Below are 15,593 nucleotides of genomic sequence, written 5' to 3' on the forward strand. Positions count from 1 at the left end.
AGGACCCTACCCTCTACCTATCCCCTGGCTGCCCCAACCCTTATCCACATCCCCGCCCCCAGACAGACCACTGGGACTTCCACGCCCCATCCGACCACTCCCCACCCCGAACTCCCGACCCATCCAACCCCCCCTGCTCCCTGTCCCCTGACTGCTCTGATCCCTCTCCACACCCCTGGCCCCTGACAGCCCACCCACAGAACCCCCGACCCATCCAACCCCTCCCCGCTCCCTGTCCCCTGACTGCTCCAATCCCTCTCCACACCCCCGCCCTCTGACAGCCCCCCCCCCAGAACTCCAGACTCATCCAACCCTCCCCCTGCTCCCTGACTGCCCCCCGGGACTCCCCTTACCACCATGCCGCTCGAGCCGCTGGCTCCACGTAAAGCCAAACCAAACAGGCTGCCGCATTGCCGAGCGCACAGCCCCTCCCCTGCAGAGTGCTGAGGCAGGGGGAGGGGTAAGCGGGGGAGGGGCTCTGACTGCTGGAGGCCAATGGGAGCGGCTCAATCAGGCCCAGCCGCCCTATCAGCCACGCTGCACTCTGCAGGGGGGGGGGGGGGGGGGGGGAATCCCGGACCTTTCTACCTTATTACCAGTTCCTCCCGGGCGGCTATTTAAAGACGAAAAAGCCGGACATGTCCGGGGAAATACGGACGGATGGTAACCCTACATTCAAGTCATTGTAATTTACATGAAGCTGTCGCAGAGCTCAGAGGCCTAGCCATAAAATTTGTTTACCAAGGAGTATCCAGAGCCATGGTTACGTATTCTAAAAACAGCATTCAAACAATGAAGATACCTTTCCACTGTGAAGTCCACTGGCTCTTTTGGATTCACTGGACACACCCCAGAATTGATCATCCTGGGATATCACAGACACTAGAAGAACAAGAAGTTGCATGAAGACGTCTGGGGTGAAAGTCAATAGGAGTTTTGCCATTGACTCCAGTGGGGCCAAGATTTCATCTCTGGTATCTGCAGTGCCTCAGAACAATGCATCCTGGGGTGTCGCCAATGATCCCCAAAGAGCCAGGAAACTTCACACACGTGGCAATCAATTTTTCAAAAAGTTTTGTTAAAAATAAACATTAGGAATGGCATGCAGTCTGGCTATTGAAAACATCTGCATTCTGGAGAAAGGGCATCAGCCACTCTAGTTAAACTTCCTAAGAGTTTCTATTTTAAATCCTCTGCCCCCATTCATTCATATATTATTTTGGTGGTTATCTTTCAGTTTCTACTAGATTTATAGCATGACAGGTGGCATTTACTGGCACTAATGGCTGTATCAGCAAAAAGACCAATAAGGCAATGTCTACACTTGCAGAGTTTTTGTGCTGTCAGTTTCACCGGTGATAGTGAACCAGTGAAAGAAAAGTGCTGGTTTGTGTACTCACTTCCACAGGCATCAGAGAGTGTTTACATTTGCAGCACTTCCATCGATGAGAGCAGCGCTCTAGGGCAGCTATCCCACAGTGCAGTTCTCTCCATTTTGACGATAGGTCTTGTGGAAAAGGGGGCTTGGGTGTGTGATCGCGGGGCATCCTGGGTCCCTGCACAGCCTCCTCTCCCCAAACACTGATCAGCTCCAGTAGCTCAGCATTGCTCCAAGCAGGGGATCATTTGCTTCGTGGAGCAGGCATTGTCACCTGGCCAGATAAGTGAGCACTTGCCAAGAAAATAGGAAGGGGAGTTTCAAAGTTTGCGGGGCTTTACAGGGGAAGGAGTGGATATCTGTTTACCTGGCATCAGAGCAGCAGAGCTGCTGGCCAGAGTGGTCACCTAGACACTGTGGGATATCCTACAGAGGCTAAAAGCTCTGTAAACAGGAAGAACGTTTCTTCACTTGCACATCACCGCAAAAGCATCAACGGTAAGAGGTGTACGCCTCTCGTGAAGGTGGTTTTCTTTTTGCGGTGAAACTTCTGAGTTTCACCACAAAAAGTCATTGGCAAATAGACACTCCCATGGTTTTTGCGCAAAAAAGGGACCTTTTTCCTCTTTAAATGGCTAGTGTCCTAACTCAGTGGACATGGGGAGTAATCACTAGAGGCAAAGACACCTTGTCAAGGTATGGGGAACTTTAGAGGGTAACATGGGGAAGACTGCATTGCTGCTGTTTCAGTTCTGTACATCCATCTCCAACACTATCAGTTTGGCACCTTTCACATACACTACTGCTATTTCAAAAGGAATAGTTCTGTTGTGTAACATAAAGGGACTGAGCTTTTTTGGAGTCACATAATAGGATTTGTTTCAAAGGTTTAATAAACTGTTAGTAAAAATGGAAAATGATACAATAAATTCCATGGAAAAGTTTAAAACTGAAACATTACTCCATTTGGAAGCCAATGGACTGAAGATGCTCTCGCTTATTTTTCAGCCAGCTATAATAGCAATTAAAGTGTGCTTATTGCTTCTTCAAATAAATTGTTACCTTGAAACTTTTAATGGTTTAAAAAAAAAAAAACAAAAACCCAACACCCAAATAGTCACAGAGAAAGAACTGTGCTTAAAATTAAATGTGCATGCATCTTTAAAACATTGTTGACCTCAACAGAATTTGTCTCAAACACTTCTAATTCAGAGACACTATTTATCTTCTTCTGGTTCTATTTATCACTCTTGTGAAATACCTTCCTGTACGTGCAGCAACAATAAATATTCAGATCCTGTACTTGGTATGTTCTCAGAACAAAAATGTGTGTGAAGAACGTGTATTTGATTAGATTGCTCCTTATCAGAAACAAACAAAAAAATACACCCAATATTATTAGCTTTGTTGTAGAGAATATACAAAAGAATGACCAGTGTTATTTCTGGAATGCAAACACTGATATAACAAGTTTTTCTTCAATAATTTGCAACAAGAAGTTTGTAATTGGCAAAAATTACAACACATTGAGAACTTCAAAAAAATCTTCCTTCACACATTAGGTATTTTCAAATGCTGTTTGGGATGAATATATTTTCCTTTCAGAATGTCTCCAGAATATTATGTATATGTTAAACACCCCATAAATATAGAGTCACAAATTTTAAAAAGAGTACCTCAGAGAACAATAATATAGCTTTATACAGATTGGTAATTATGGTTTGTTATAGACCATAGGTGTTTTCTGTGAAAAAATATTGAATCAACTCCTGCATATAGGTTTGCATCACTTAAAAAATATTCAGAAGTTTTATGGACTTCTTACAATTTATTCTCAGAAAGAGCTACTATAGCATTTTTATTGAGAAAGAAAAATGCCACATCAACAGCACTGAATGGACCAATCATGGTGCATGGAGGTATAGTCATAGTCATACTGTATTTTAATAGTACTTTAATTCAAGATTATACAGATCAGAATCAAGGTGTCTAATTAATGTATGTCCAGAAATAAAAACTGTCTTTGCCAGTCTGATAACTGAAAGGCTCTGCTAGTAAATTTCATTTTGTAGATTGGCATCTGTCAACTGACAAAAACCAACCCAAACCATGAAATATACAAGCATGTTGAAATGTCATTAAAAATGTAGGGAAATTATAAATATTGGGGTTTTGTTATAAAACCTTCATGAAAATACACTCCTTCATACTTTACATGACAGAGTTTTAAACAGATGTTCCTTGCATTTAAACTTTCAGACACAAAACTAACTTCTAGTGCTGATAATGGATTATTTATATTGACATACAAGTCTGTGCATCAGGTGCAATATGACAAAACAGTCTTTATTTGCTATTTGGTTTATGAAAGAAGGTTAAAATATTTCTTTTCTTCAGTGGCTCAGTTATTGTTTTCTTACAGTTCTATGTTAAAGAAAAAAAGCTATGTTTATCAAGGATGACATAAATTCAAGGTCTGGGATTTCTCTCATACTAGCTATTCTTGGTTTGAGTATCACATTCTTGCTATGTAGTTTCAAAGGAGTAAAACTTAGTGGTTCTCTGTAAGGAAAATACATGAAGTGCTTTTCAAATGCATAGGAGACATGATTTTCAGTAAAGATCAGAGCAGTGTTTTTACATAACTTTTCATGACACTGATTTTTAAGCACATTATCTTCATTACCTAATAAAAACAAATTCCTCTCTCTTGTTTGTGAAGAAAAAATTATCACAAGGGTGTGTACTGATTCAGCTGTTTATGGGAAGTAATTAATTCTAACAAATTGTTTACTTTTCAAAATGTTCTACTTGCTGCAATTAAATAGAAAACGTATAGCCCAGGATAGACAACTTCCAACATCTTTTGAAGATCAAAAATTTAGCTGCTATTTAGAACAATAAAATTTTTGATATTTTCTGGCTGGCAACAGTGTTCCAGTGCTTCATGTTATGCCAGATTTGATTGAGCAACACTTTCACCTGGAAAATTTGAAAACAGTCCAAGAAAGTAATAGCTTGGCTTTTTGCAGTTGTATTGTATTGGACTAAGCAGCTGGATTTATTCACCAACAAGCTTTCTAAATCCAAATATCATCCCAGGTTAGTCCAAATTTTACAGGGGCATTAAATTAAAGATCCAGGGGACCTACTCAAACAAGACTGAAGCCAGTTCAACTCCACTGATACTACCAAGTAAAGCCATTGCAAACAGAGGTTATGTCAAAAAATTTGTCACACTACACAGTTACTTGCCTTTACTTGTAATTTCAGCCAAAGGATTCTATTTAATCAAAGCACCTCAATTAACATTTTTGGGGGGGGGGGGGGGGGGAAGAGGGGGAGGAATGAAGGAGATGGATTTCAAAGTGAATTTATCCCAGATTCAGCCATCACTGGGCATGATCCTGCAAATAGGACCTTGTATATGGTCCCTTCCTCCCACCTGGAGTCCCTCTGAAATTTGGGTGGGAGGAAGTGTACAAGCATATGGTTCTGTTTGCAGCATCAAGCCCATAATTTATGGGACTGTTTATGTGATCAGGGCTGCAGGATCAGGTACCTAAGTAGTTCATAAAGTGCCATTTTCCCACTGCTTACTTTGGTTCAACTGAAACCTATATTTTATGTCAGTTTGTATTATAATCCCTATTTTCCAGGGGATTATAAACATTTCTGTGGGGTTAAACCTTGGTACTCTCAATCTTTTCTTTATTTAAAACAAAAATATTTGAATCTTTTACATAATTGTATCACATTTTTAAATGCTTACCAGATCTGGACAATATTTACCAAACACCAAAAAAAAACAAACCCCACAATATTCTCATTACTCAGAAATTGTTTAATTTTTCAAATGAAATTGTTGATTTTTTTTTTTTTTGGCAATAATATGAACCAGACCTTTTTCTTGTTTATAAAAAGAATTTATCCAGATAAGCTCTAATGTCTGAAAATTCAATACTGCTCTTTATAATATATGTTCTTCTACAGCAGATGGTTCCTAGGATGTGATATGATACTTCATAAAGAACCCTGGCAGAGGCACACTGAAGGTTTAACCCGTCAAAAGTCCATTTTAAAAGTGCTAGAAAACATGTTTCTTAGCAGCTGCTATTACCTTTTTTTAAAGGCAAATAACATGGACTTTACGAGATGCTGCCTTACAAGAAATAACTTTTTTGAAATCCTGTAATTCAGAGCCCCATGCTCCCCTCCATGGCTACACACAGAAGAGAGAAGCACCATCATTCAATAGCTCTCCCCCATGCAACACCACAGAAACCCATCCTCCATGGAGGGTCTGCAGGGTTCCAACCTTCATGGAATTGAAGGGGGCAAGTAATTGCGCCAGCTGGTCTCTTGCAGATTTTCCTGCACCAAAATCTGCAACCTCAAACTATATTAGATGTGTTGCTGCTCCCTTCACACCCTGTACCACCTCACACACCCTTTCTAGGAGGGAGGGGGATAAATAGCAGGAGTTAACCACATCATGGAGAGAGACAGAAACAGCTTCTGCAGGAGCCATCTGTGAAGATGCCCCTTGCCTCCTGCAGATTCTCCAAGACTCACATTGATCTCAGAGGATTTGCTGATTGAGTCTTCTTACAAGGGAGAGTCGGGGGAAGGACATAACATGCCCCTTCAATAGAAGAGCAGTAGTAAACCAACACCTGTAGAGGAGAATGGGGCCCTAAATAGGGTTGCCAGGTGTCCAGTTTTCGACCGGAACACCTGATCGAAAAGGGACTTGGCGGCTCCACCGTTAAAAGTCCAGTTGGTACGGGCTTTCAGACTCCCTACCTGTCTCCGTGCAGCTCCCGGGAAGTGGCCAGCATGTCCCTCTGGCTCCTAGGAGTAGGGGCGGCCAAGGGGGCTTTGCGCAATGCCCCTGCCCCGAGCACTGGCTCTGCAGTTCCCATTGGCCGGGAACCGCAGGCAACGGGAGCTACGGTGGTGGCGCCTATGGGCGGGAGCCGGAGGGACATGCCAGCCACTTCCCAGGACCCACCTGAGGTAAGTGCCGCCTGTAGCCTGCACCCCAAACCCCTCCTGCACCCCAAACCCTGTCCCAGCTCAGAACCCCCTCCCACACTGAAACTCCCTCCTGGAGCCTGCCCCCTGCCCAGAGCTCCCTCCTGCACCCAAACCCCTCATCCCCAGCCCCACCCTAGAGCCCACATCCCCAGCTGGAGCCCCTGCCCCAACCTGGAGCCCCCTCATGCACCCTGAACCCTGCATCATTTCTGGCCCCACCCTGGAGCCCGCACCCTCAGCCCATACCCCTCCCACACCCCAATCCCCTGCCTGAGCCTGAAGCCCCCTCCCATACTCCGAACCCCTCAGCCCTACTTCCCCAGCCCAGAGCCCCCTCCTGCATCCCAAATCCTTTATCTCCAGTCCCACCCCAGAGCCCATACCCCCAGCTGGAACCTTCACCCCCACTTGCACCCCAAACCCCTGCCCCAGCCCAGTGAAAATGAGCAACTGAGTGAGGGTGTGGGAGAGCGAGCGATGGAGGGAGGGGGGATGGAGTGAGCGGGGGCGTGGCCCCGGAGAAGGGGCAGGGCAGGGACAAGGGTGTTCGGTTTTGTGTGATTAGAAGGTTGGCAACCCTAGCCCTAAATTTTTACATGAATACTGACAATTCTGAGCCGTTAGGGTCTAGTATGGCAAATGACATTCAGTTACATGGCAGTTATTTTCAATTAATCTTTTTAGTTTTTGTGCTATTTTATGGGAGAGAGAAAATAATTCACTGCCCATAGTATTTAACCGCTGCAGTAACACAGTATTTACTATATCAGGTTAGACTTCTGACCCATCAAGTCTAGCATCCTACCTCAAAGAGCGGCCTCTATTTGATGCTTCAAAGGAATGTGGAAAATAACCTTTGATGCACCCAGCCAAATGTGCAAGGCTGAGTTGGGGTAAAACATTCCTTCATGACCTTTGCATTCATCATCGGATGCCCTGAGGCATAAGATTTGACTAATCCTATTTTAGCATGAGGTTAAAATTATTTAAAAATTCAGCTACAGTATTCATATCTCTGGACCTGACTAAATGATGTTTGCCTGCTATTAATTCAACTGAGTGACTTCTTGTTCTTGTATTATTTTGATTTTTTACTGCACCTAACTCATACACTAAGGCTAAGAAGAAAATATGCAAAAATTGTCAAACAAGTATCATACAGCAAACTGAAGTTTGTAAAGCTTTAGATAATGAAAAGCTGGGGGGGAACAGACTACCACTGTATGCTGTAGTGTTTCCCCACACTGAAAAACCAAAAAAGGATTAGAAAATTTGGCCCACTAGCTTAACACAAAATAGATCTGACCCTTTAAAACTAAGCAAGGGATTCTCCATGCAGCAAACTAATAGGCCTGCATCAGTGATGCCATGCAGCAACAAACTATGTGCTAGGTCAATGTTAAAATGGTGGTGCTAAGTGAAAAACAGACAGAAAACTATTCTGGGAGAAGGAAGAGTTCCTGGCACTTAGTACAAAGCAAGGGAAACAGACAACATAATACGTGGAAGGGCCAAAAACTGCATTAAGAAGAACACTGTGAAATTTACAGATAGTCCTTGCTAACATATCCGGGTGGATATATTACTACTCAATCCCGCCTACGATGTGAGAGCTCTGCAAGGAGAACATGCATTTGGGTAGGTTGTGTATTCCCTTTGGCCTTTAGGATGGGAAGTTAGAATTTTCAGGAATTGGGTTGGCCTACGGTGGGGACTGACCTGAGGCAGGTGATTTATTTTAATCTCCTGGGAGTGGGAGTCCCAGGAGGTAGGGAGAACAGTGGGATTTGATGGTTGTGGATCTGGGATTAGGCTATTGTGATGGTGAAATATGGCTAAGGGTACGTCTACACTACGAGATTAATTCGAATTTAGATCATTCGAATTTGGGAAACAGATTGTATAAATTCGATTGTGCGCGGCCACACTAAGCACATTAATTCGGTTGTTAACCACATTAATTCGGTGGTGTGCGGCCACACTACCCCATTAATTTTAACCACATTAATTCGGTGGTGTGCGGCCACACTACCCCTAATTCGAATTTACAAAATCGATTTTGGTGCTACTCCGCTCGTCGGGGTGGAGTACAGAAATCGATTTTAAGCGCCCTTTAATTCGAAGTAACTGGCTCTGTTGTGTGGACGGGTTAAGGATTAATTCGGATTAACGCAGCTAAATCCGAATTAAAGTCGTAGTGTAGACCAGGCCTAAGTCATGATGAAACATGGCAATTTCTAGCAGGCAGCTGGAATGATCAAATCACCATCTTTCCAGTGTTTCTCTCCTCCCTGACTCAAATTAACTTTTCATTCTGCACCTAGCATACTTTTGGCTCTATAGAAATTATATAATAAATACCATCCACCCCCCAAAATTATCAGAGAGGATAGCACACTATGGATTCAAATCAATAATATTTCAACAAGACTTCCAGAGCAGGCTTTGTGTGCCCCTGTACTAAACTCTGGCCCTGCCAGGCCAATGTCTTCAGAGCCTCTGCAAACTGCCACTCCCTGCCCCAAGGGCCAACATCCAAGTTTTCAAAAGGCTTTTAACCAAGAAGCTGCTACAGTATTTCATCTAATGGCCTTTCAAAGAGAGCACCTCTGACTGCAGACTCTTGGCAGACAACTGTGGAAAGAAGTGAACTTGAGTATTATTATATGACTGGTCAGCTTTTCTGATGGTGACATCAAACAACTACCTAATGCTTCACTTGATGAAGAACAGGAAATTAGACCAATGAGTTTTTAAAATATTTGCTTCCTTTTGTGAGCAGCCAAAAAAAAGCTTCATATCCCAGCTTCTCTCCCTACCCAAATGGAATGAAAAACCCTGAGATAGATTTCATACTTGCAAAATCACGGGTAGCCAGGAGCCCTGACCATACCACATGTATTATTCACAACTCAGAAAGCAGCAGAACTACTACCTCACTGAAAGATTTATGCTTGGTATCACACACTGATGGGAGACCAAATCAAGACTGAAGGCCACCTTGAAGACTGGGACGGTTTATGACGACATGCAGAATACAAGCATACTACTGTTAATTCTATAAACTGCACACAAAATTGCATTAGTGTTCTATATTCTGCACAAAATGTTATAGAGATGAGATCACTTTGAAACTGAGCATTGATGCCCCTTCCATCCATCAACTCGACATATAAAACTATCCTCACAATCCTGAAACTTCTAGAAGAAGAACACCTGCAGTTCCCAGCTCCCACTGAACTTAAACCAGGGCCAATCCTGGGTTTTACAGGAAACCTATGTAAAGTAACCCCACCTAGCAAGCAATCCCTTCATCTATGACCAGGTTTCCCATCTCTACACAATCATGTTGTCCCAGACTCCAGCTGCATTTTTGTAACCCCTCATTGTACCCTTATGAAGGGGTCTGCTACCTTATCGACCCTCATCCTTGCAAGAACCAGAAAGCCAGGAGATTGAGCCAAAGCCAATTTTCCAGACTTGGGAATTAATTCTCTGCTACGACATGCAGGCATCAGACAGGAGAGCCTGGGCTGGTGCCCTGGCTGCTAGGTTTTGTGGGTGGGTAATGTGGAATCTCTGGACAAGTTGATCCCTATCCACTCATAAATGACTGTGAGCCACCCTGCATGAGGTGGAGTCCCAGGTGTGACATTTTGTGCAGATTATTTAATAAGAATTTGCATATAACCATACATTTCAGCTGTGAAGACACAGTGCTGGTGAAAGACACTGGACTGGGTGCCCTGGTGAATTAAGCCCTCTGTTTATCCAACAGGCCTCAGCAGGGCTATCTTCTCACATACACTGCCCTGGAAGCATGCCTCAGTCCAGATCAGGGAGATGGAAGAGAATATCTTCTAGAGGAACAGGAGTAATTCAGTTTCCATGGTCTATGGCATGCAGTTCTTGGCCTCTGCTGACTCTGCCAGTTAGTGTAAAACTAAAGCTGGCTAGAAAACAATCTTGCCCTCCTGAGAAAAAATTCAAATTTTTGAAAAACATTAATCACGATTTGGGACGAAAGGTCAAAAAGTGGAATGCCAAGAAGCCAGGAACCATGGGAGCCCAGGGAGGCTCAAGAGCTGTGATGTGGGAGCCGAAACTGAGACCCTCCAAACTAATCACACTATCCCTACTGGCAACTTACAGGTGAAAGGCTTAAAAAAGCCCCGAGACATCCAAGCCCCAAGTAAATCCTAATATCACACCTTCAAAAATGAGGACAGCTATCTGGAAAAAAATGGATTTATTAAATCAAGTTCTGACCTTTAAGATGCTTGCACAAACAGGTTGGTTCACTCTCTGCTCACACAGCCAAAATCTCCTACACCCTGCTTTCAGTCTTCCTCAAACTCTATAATTAAGTGCGCCACCCTGTTCTTGAAGGAACAGCTCTCATTAACCAAAATACAATTACTATACATATAACAATAAAGCAAATATTAACATAATATCCAACTTCACCTCTAAATACAATATTTTCCAGTATGAAATCAACTGTAACTATTCTGAAGTCCTCGCACTTATGAATTTCCCCTACAGGGGTTTGAACATAGGAAATTTAGATCAGAGCACAGACCTCTTGCACTTCAACTATAGGAGTAACACGGTGGGGTAGGCACATTGTTATTTTCTATTAAGGCCAGCATACAGCGGGAGACACAACACATACTCTGCCGGTGGGTTACAAAACTGGAATGTTGGGTGTCAGGATTTCTGGTTCTGTTTCTGGCTCCCGGAGTAGAATATAGTCACACTAGTGATTAGAGACAGCATAGCCAACTATAATGATGACCCTCTTTGAGTTATCTGCAGGGAATGAACCTGGGACCTCTGGATTTAGAAGTATGAGCCTCTACTACTTGAGCTAGAGAATCAGGTCCATTAGCAAAGAGGTAACAGAAAACACACAAACCTGTATGAGTCTAGCCACTACAACTGGTTAGGAATTTTCCATTGAAAAAATGGTGGGTTTGTCAAAATCTTTCAATTTTCAGTCTCGAAAATCAAAATGAAATATTTGATTTCAAGTCAGTTCAACCCAAATTGGAATATTTTAGTTTTTTAACTTACCCAAAACATTTAGTTTAAAATCAGTTCAACAAAACAGTAAGCTGCATTTCCATATCAGCTCAATCACATATAGGAGTTGTCGTTCAGGCCCCATATTCTTCTATGGGCCAGGTTTAGGGTTACCATACGTCCAGATTTTCCCGGCCATGTCCAGCTTTTTGGTCCTCAAATCCCCGTCCAGGAGGAAATTCCAAAAAGCCGGGCATGTCCGGGAAAATAGGGAGGGGTCGTGGGGCTTGGATCTGGGCTGGAGCCGCTGGGGCCGGTGGTGCTCGGCCGCCGCCGCTCGGCCAGGGCCGGGCCGGAGCCACTCGGCTGGAACCGGGGCCCAAGCCGGGCCGGAGCCGCTGGGACCGGGGCTGGGGGTGCTCGGCCGCCGGCCGGCACCACTAGGCCGGGGCCAGTGCCCCGGGGCCCGAGCCGAGCTGGAGTCGCTGGGGCCGGGGCGGGCTGGAGCCGCTCGGCCAGAACCGGGGCCGGCGCGCCCGAGCCGGGCCGGGCTGGAGACACAGGGGCCAGAACCGCTCGGCTGGGGGGGCCAGACTGGGCCGCGCCTCCTCGCGCGCCCCAGCTTACCTGCTGCCTGCCTGTTTCAGGCTTCCCGCGAACATTTGATTCGCAGGAAGCAGGGGAGGGGGAGGAGCAGGGGGCAGAGCGTTCAGGGGAGGGACGGAGTTGGGGTGGGGACTTTGGGGTCAGGGCGGGGAGGGGGGGGGGAGGGGGCGGAGTGGGGGGGGGGTTGGGGGCGGGGCCCCGTGGAGTGTCCTCTTTTTGTTTTTTTAAAATATGGTAACCCTAGCCAGGCTCCATGGGGGACTACCTCTCCCAAAATTGCAATGCAGCTTTCCCTTTGACCAAGCTATGTGTTACCATCACGGGAGTCACATGACTCCAGGTTCATTATGGGAGATATAGTCTAGCCATGGAGCCTGGCCCATAGTGGAGAATGGGAGCATCAGGCTCCTGAATTGCATTTCTCCTAAGGCAATGTGCCACTATGGGAAAAATGCAGTTCAATATTGAACTGACTCAAAACAGTTTTCTTTAAACTACTATTTCTTTAAATTACCCATTTTCTTTAAATTATTAATATTCAATCCATTAGTAAGAATTTCAGTGCACTTGTCACCAGGAACAATACAGGAGACTTATCTATTGGCCTTGCTTACTGCAGAAATTAAAGCTTTATTTTTTAATTGTAACCTCCTGACTTCTTCCTACAACACACTGAATTATGATGTATTACTGTCATGCTATTAATTTTATGTTATTAAATAAAAAAGCCATCATTTTAATCCAGAAAAAAGGACTTTCCAAATACACCAAATGTTAATCAAAAGCAAATCTGCAATTAAATTAAATTCTACCAATTTATAAACCATCATGTATCTAAAATGTAATTGTAAATACAATTTATTCATCTGTAATCTTTCTGTCTCTATTCATCCTGGTCTACATACAGATTTTGTTATCAATATAATAACGTCAGCTGGGGCTGGGTTTTTTTTAAATGGAAATAGTTATAATAGTATAATCTCCAACGTGGATGCAGTTCTACCTGTATCAGTGTGCTTATATCAATATAATTTATTTCCCTTCTAGAACAAGATAAGCTATAGAAGTATAAAACACTTTTATTCCAGTATAATAGCACCCACACTTGTGGGGGTCTACTACTTTAGCTGGACCGGATAGGTAAAGCAGTACAACTTCTCTGTATGTACAAGGCCCTACTGATCTTCGAATACTAAACAAAAAACAAAAAACCCAAAACCAAACTCAAAATACTTCTCAGTATTAATTGTATATACATGCTCACATTCAATTTCTCCTTTGATTTTCTGCCAAACTTACAAAAGAATTGAAGAGAAATGTGTTCCCAACTACGCTACTAAGTAGAATTTTGCCTTGGCTATACATGCTGATTTTGTAGAATCCTGTTAAAGTACAACAAAAAAATGGAAACAACTACAGCTGAATAATATGGGGACACTTATAGGTTCTAAAAGAAGTTTGTGCTTTCAAATACAATAGCTGGTTTGTATCCAAACATCTGATACGACCCACCCTTTCTCCACAAGAGGTTTTTCGTTGTTTTACAACATTTTCCTCCAATTGTTAATCTTGAAAGCTTTTTATTTTGTTCCAAAAGAAATTATCTTAATACAGCTCAATGATATCATTATTGTGTAAATAAAGAGAGTATCCTGTACATATTTTTAGAGGCCTAGAGGCAAAATCTAAAGTTTGTAAAAGAAAGTCTTTCAGAGAATCTTTCTTACAGAAATGTAAACAATGACTGCTCTCAGTCTGTTTAGGGATGCTTTGCCAGTGCTGCGAGGATACAAAACCTCTTTATATTCCTTAAAGGATGATTAAAAAAAAAAATTCCTTCACTTTGGGGGCTATCATGAGCTCTTCCCAATAACCCTCAAAGAGAACCTAAGGCCTTGTCTACATACAATAATTGTACTAGTTATAGTTAAAGCTGTACAACATCCCTCATATGAATCACAGTTATACCAGTATAGCTTATTCACATACAGAAATAAGAATAAACTACATCAGTAGAAGGCACCTTTATATCAGTACACCTGTATTCACACTAGGGGATAAACTGGTATAACTATCAGTAAATAAAGAAATACATTTTCTACTCCTAACAGACATAGTTATACTGGGACAACAACTGTGTCTAGACCAGGCTTTAAGAAAACAGCTTTATATAGCCATTCATCTAAAATAGTATACAAGGCTGATTCCTTGGATAGAGAACAAATGTTTGTAGCCTGGAACAAGCAAATGGGGAGTACCCACACTAGACTTTTCAGACACGGTTGACACTTCTAGTTAATGGGTAATCAATTAAATTGAGGTACAAAAGTCTAGTGAAGACAAGCCCGGGGACCTGTCCCACTAGGTAGTTTTAGTACCCAAACAGCATTAGGATCCCACATTGAGGGGGACGGATAGCTCAGTGGTTTGAGCATTGGCCTGCTAAACCCAGGGTTGTGAGTTCAGTCCTTGAGGGGGGCCATTTAGGGATCTGGGGCAAAAATCTGTCTGGGGATTGGTCCTGCTTTGAGCAGGGGGTTGGACTAGATGACCTCCTGAGGTCCCTTCCAACCCTGATAGTCTATGATTCTATGCTCCAGCAATGGGCACATAATAGATTTTTTTAAAAATCAGTAAATGCAGTATATGCAGTTTGTTTCCTCGTGTTTACGCTTATTCGCCTTCCGCTCAAAACATTATTCTACACTTTTTCCCCCCTTTATTTTACAGATAGAGTCCATTACCCCAGTTTTCAATACTAACTCAGGAAATTCAGTTAAGTTTTCAGTGAAAAGCAACCCAAATATGTTTAGAAGTCTTAATTGTGCATTTCCCTGCTTTAATATGTTTGGATATCGTTTGACTGTAACTAACTCTGCATTCCCTTGGGTTTGTAATGCTTGGTTTGGGTTGGGGGTAATTACAATATCATGGTAATGATTTTTACCTTTACGTTACTGATCTTGACTCTCAACATTAACTCCATTTGAATGAAGTTTTTGTCTGGGAATTGCCTTCTTTTTAAATTTATACACAAACACAAACCTAGAAACCCCAAAATAGTTTTTACCATGTGGTATTCTAGTTGAAATGGGCTTGCAGCTGCTTTGCCCATCATCAAAGTAATACAAAGCCGCCAAAGTGTACCAGTAAATCTGGCCCTTAATTGGCATCCAGTGTACTTATTTAGAGAACTGTGTAGTGAAGCCAGCACTATATGAAGGGATGGGGAAGCCTAGTCCCTGAGTCCCAATGTCTCTGTGCTTTAGGGCTCCACACCCACACCTCCCTCTGTTTATTCAGAAGTGCTAGCTCTGTGTACACTGAAGTTGAGGCAGCAGTGCTATGGGCTGCCTTTCAAGCACTGATGGCCAAGCTAGCATGTAACTATGGAACCCTTAAAAAACAGTGACAGTTGAGCCAAGTAATATGCCAGTAAGAATTATTGACACACGCACATCTCCCTTATACCACTGCCTCACCACAACCAATAGAAGTTTGGCATGCAAATTAGATGCACAGGAAGGATGGGATTCATTCAGTT

This window comes from Terrapene carolina, unplaced genomic scaffold (assembly GCF_002925995.2).
Source record: "Terrapene carolina triunguis isolate 2854851 unplaced genomic scaffold, T_m_triunguis-2.0 Scaffold67, whole genome shotgun sequence".
Taxonomy (NCBI): domain Eukaryota; kingdom Metazoa; phylum Chordata; order Testudines; family Emydidae; genus Terrapene; species Terrapene triunguis.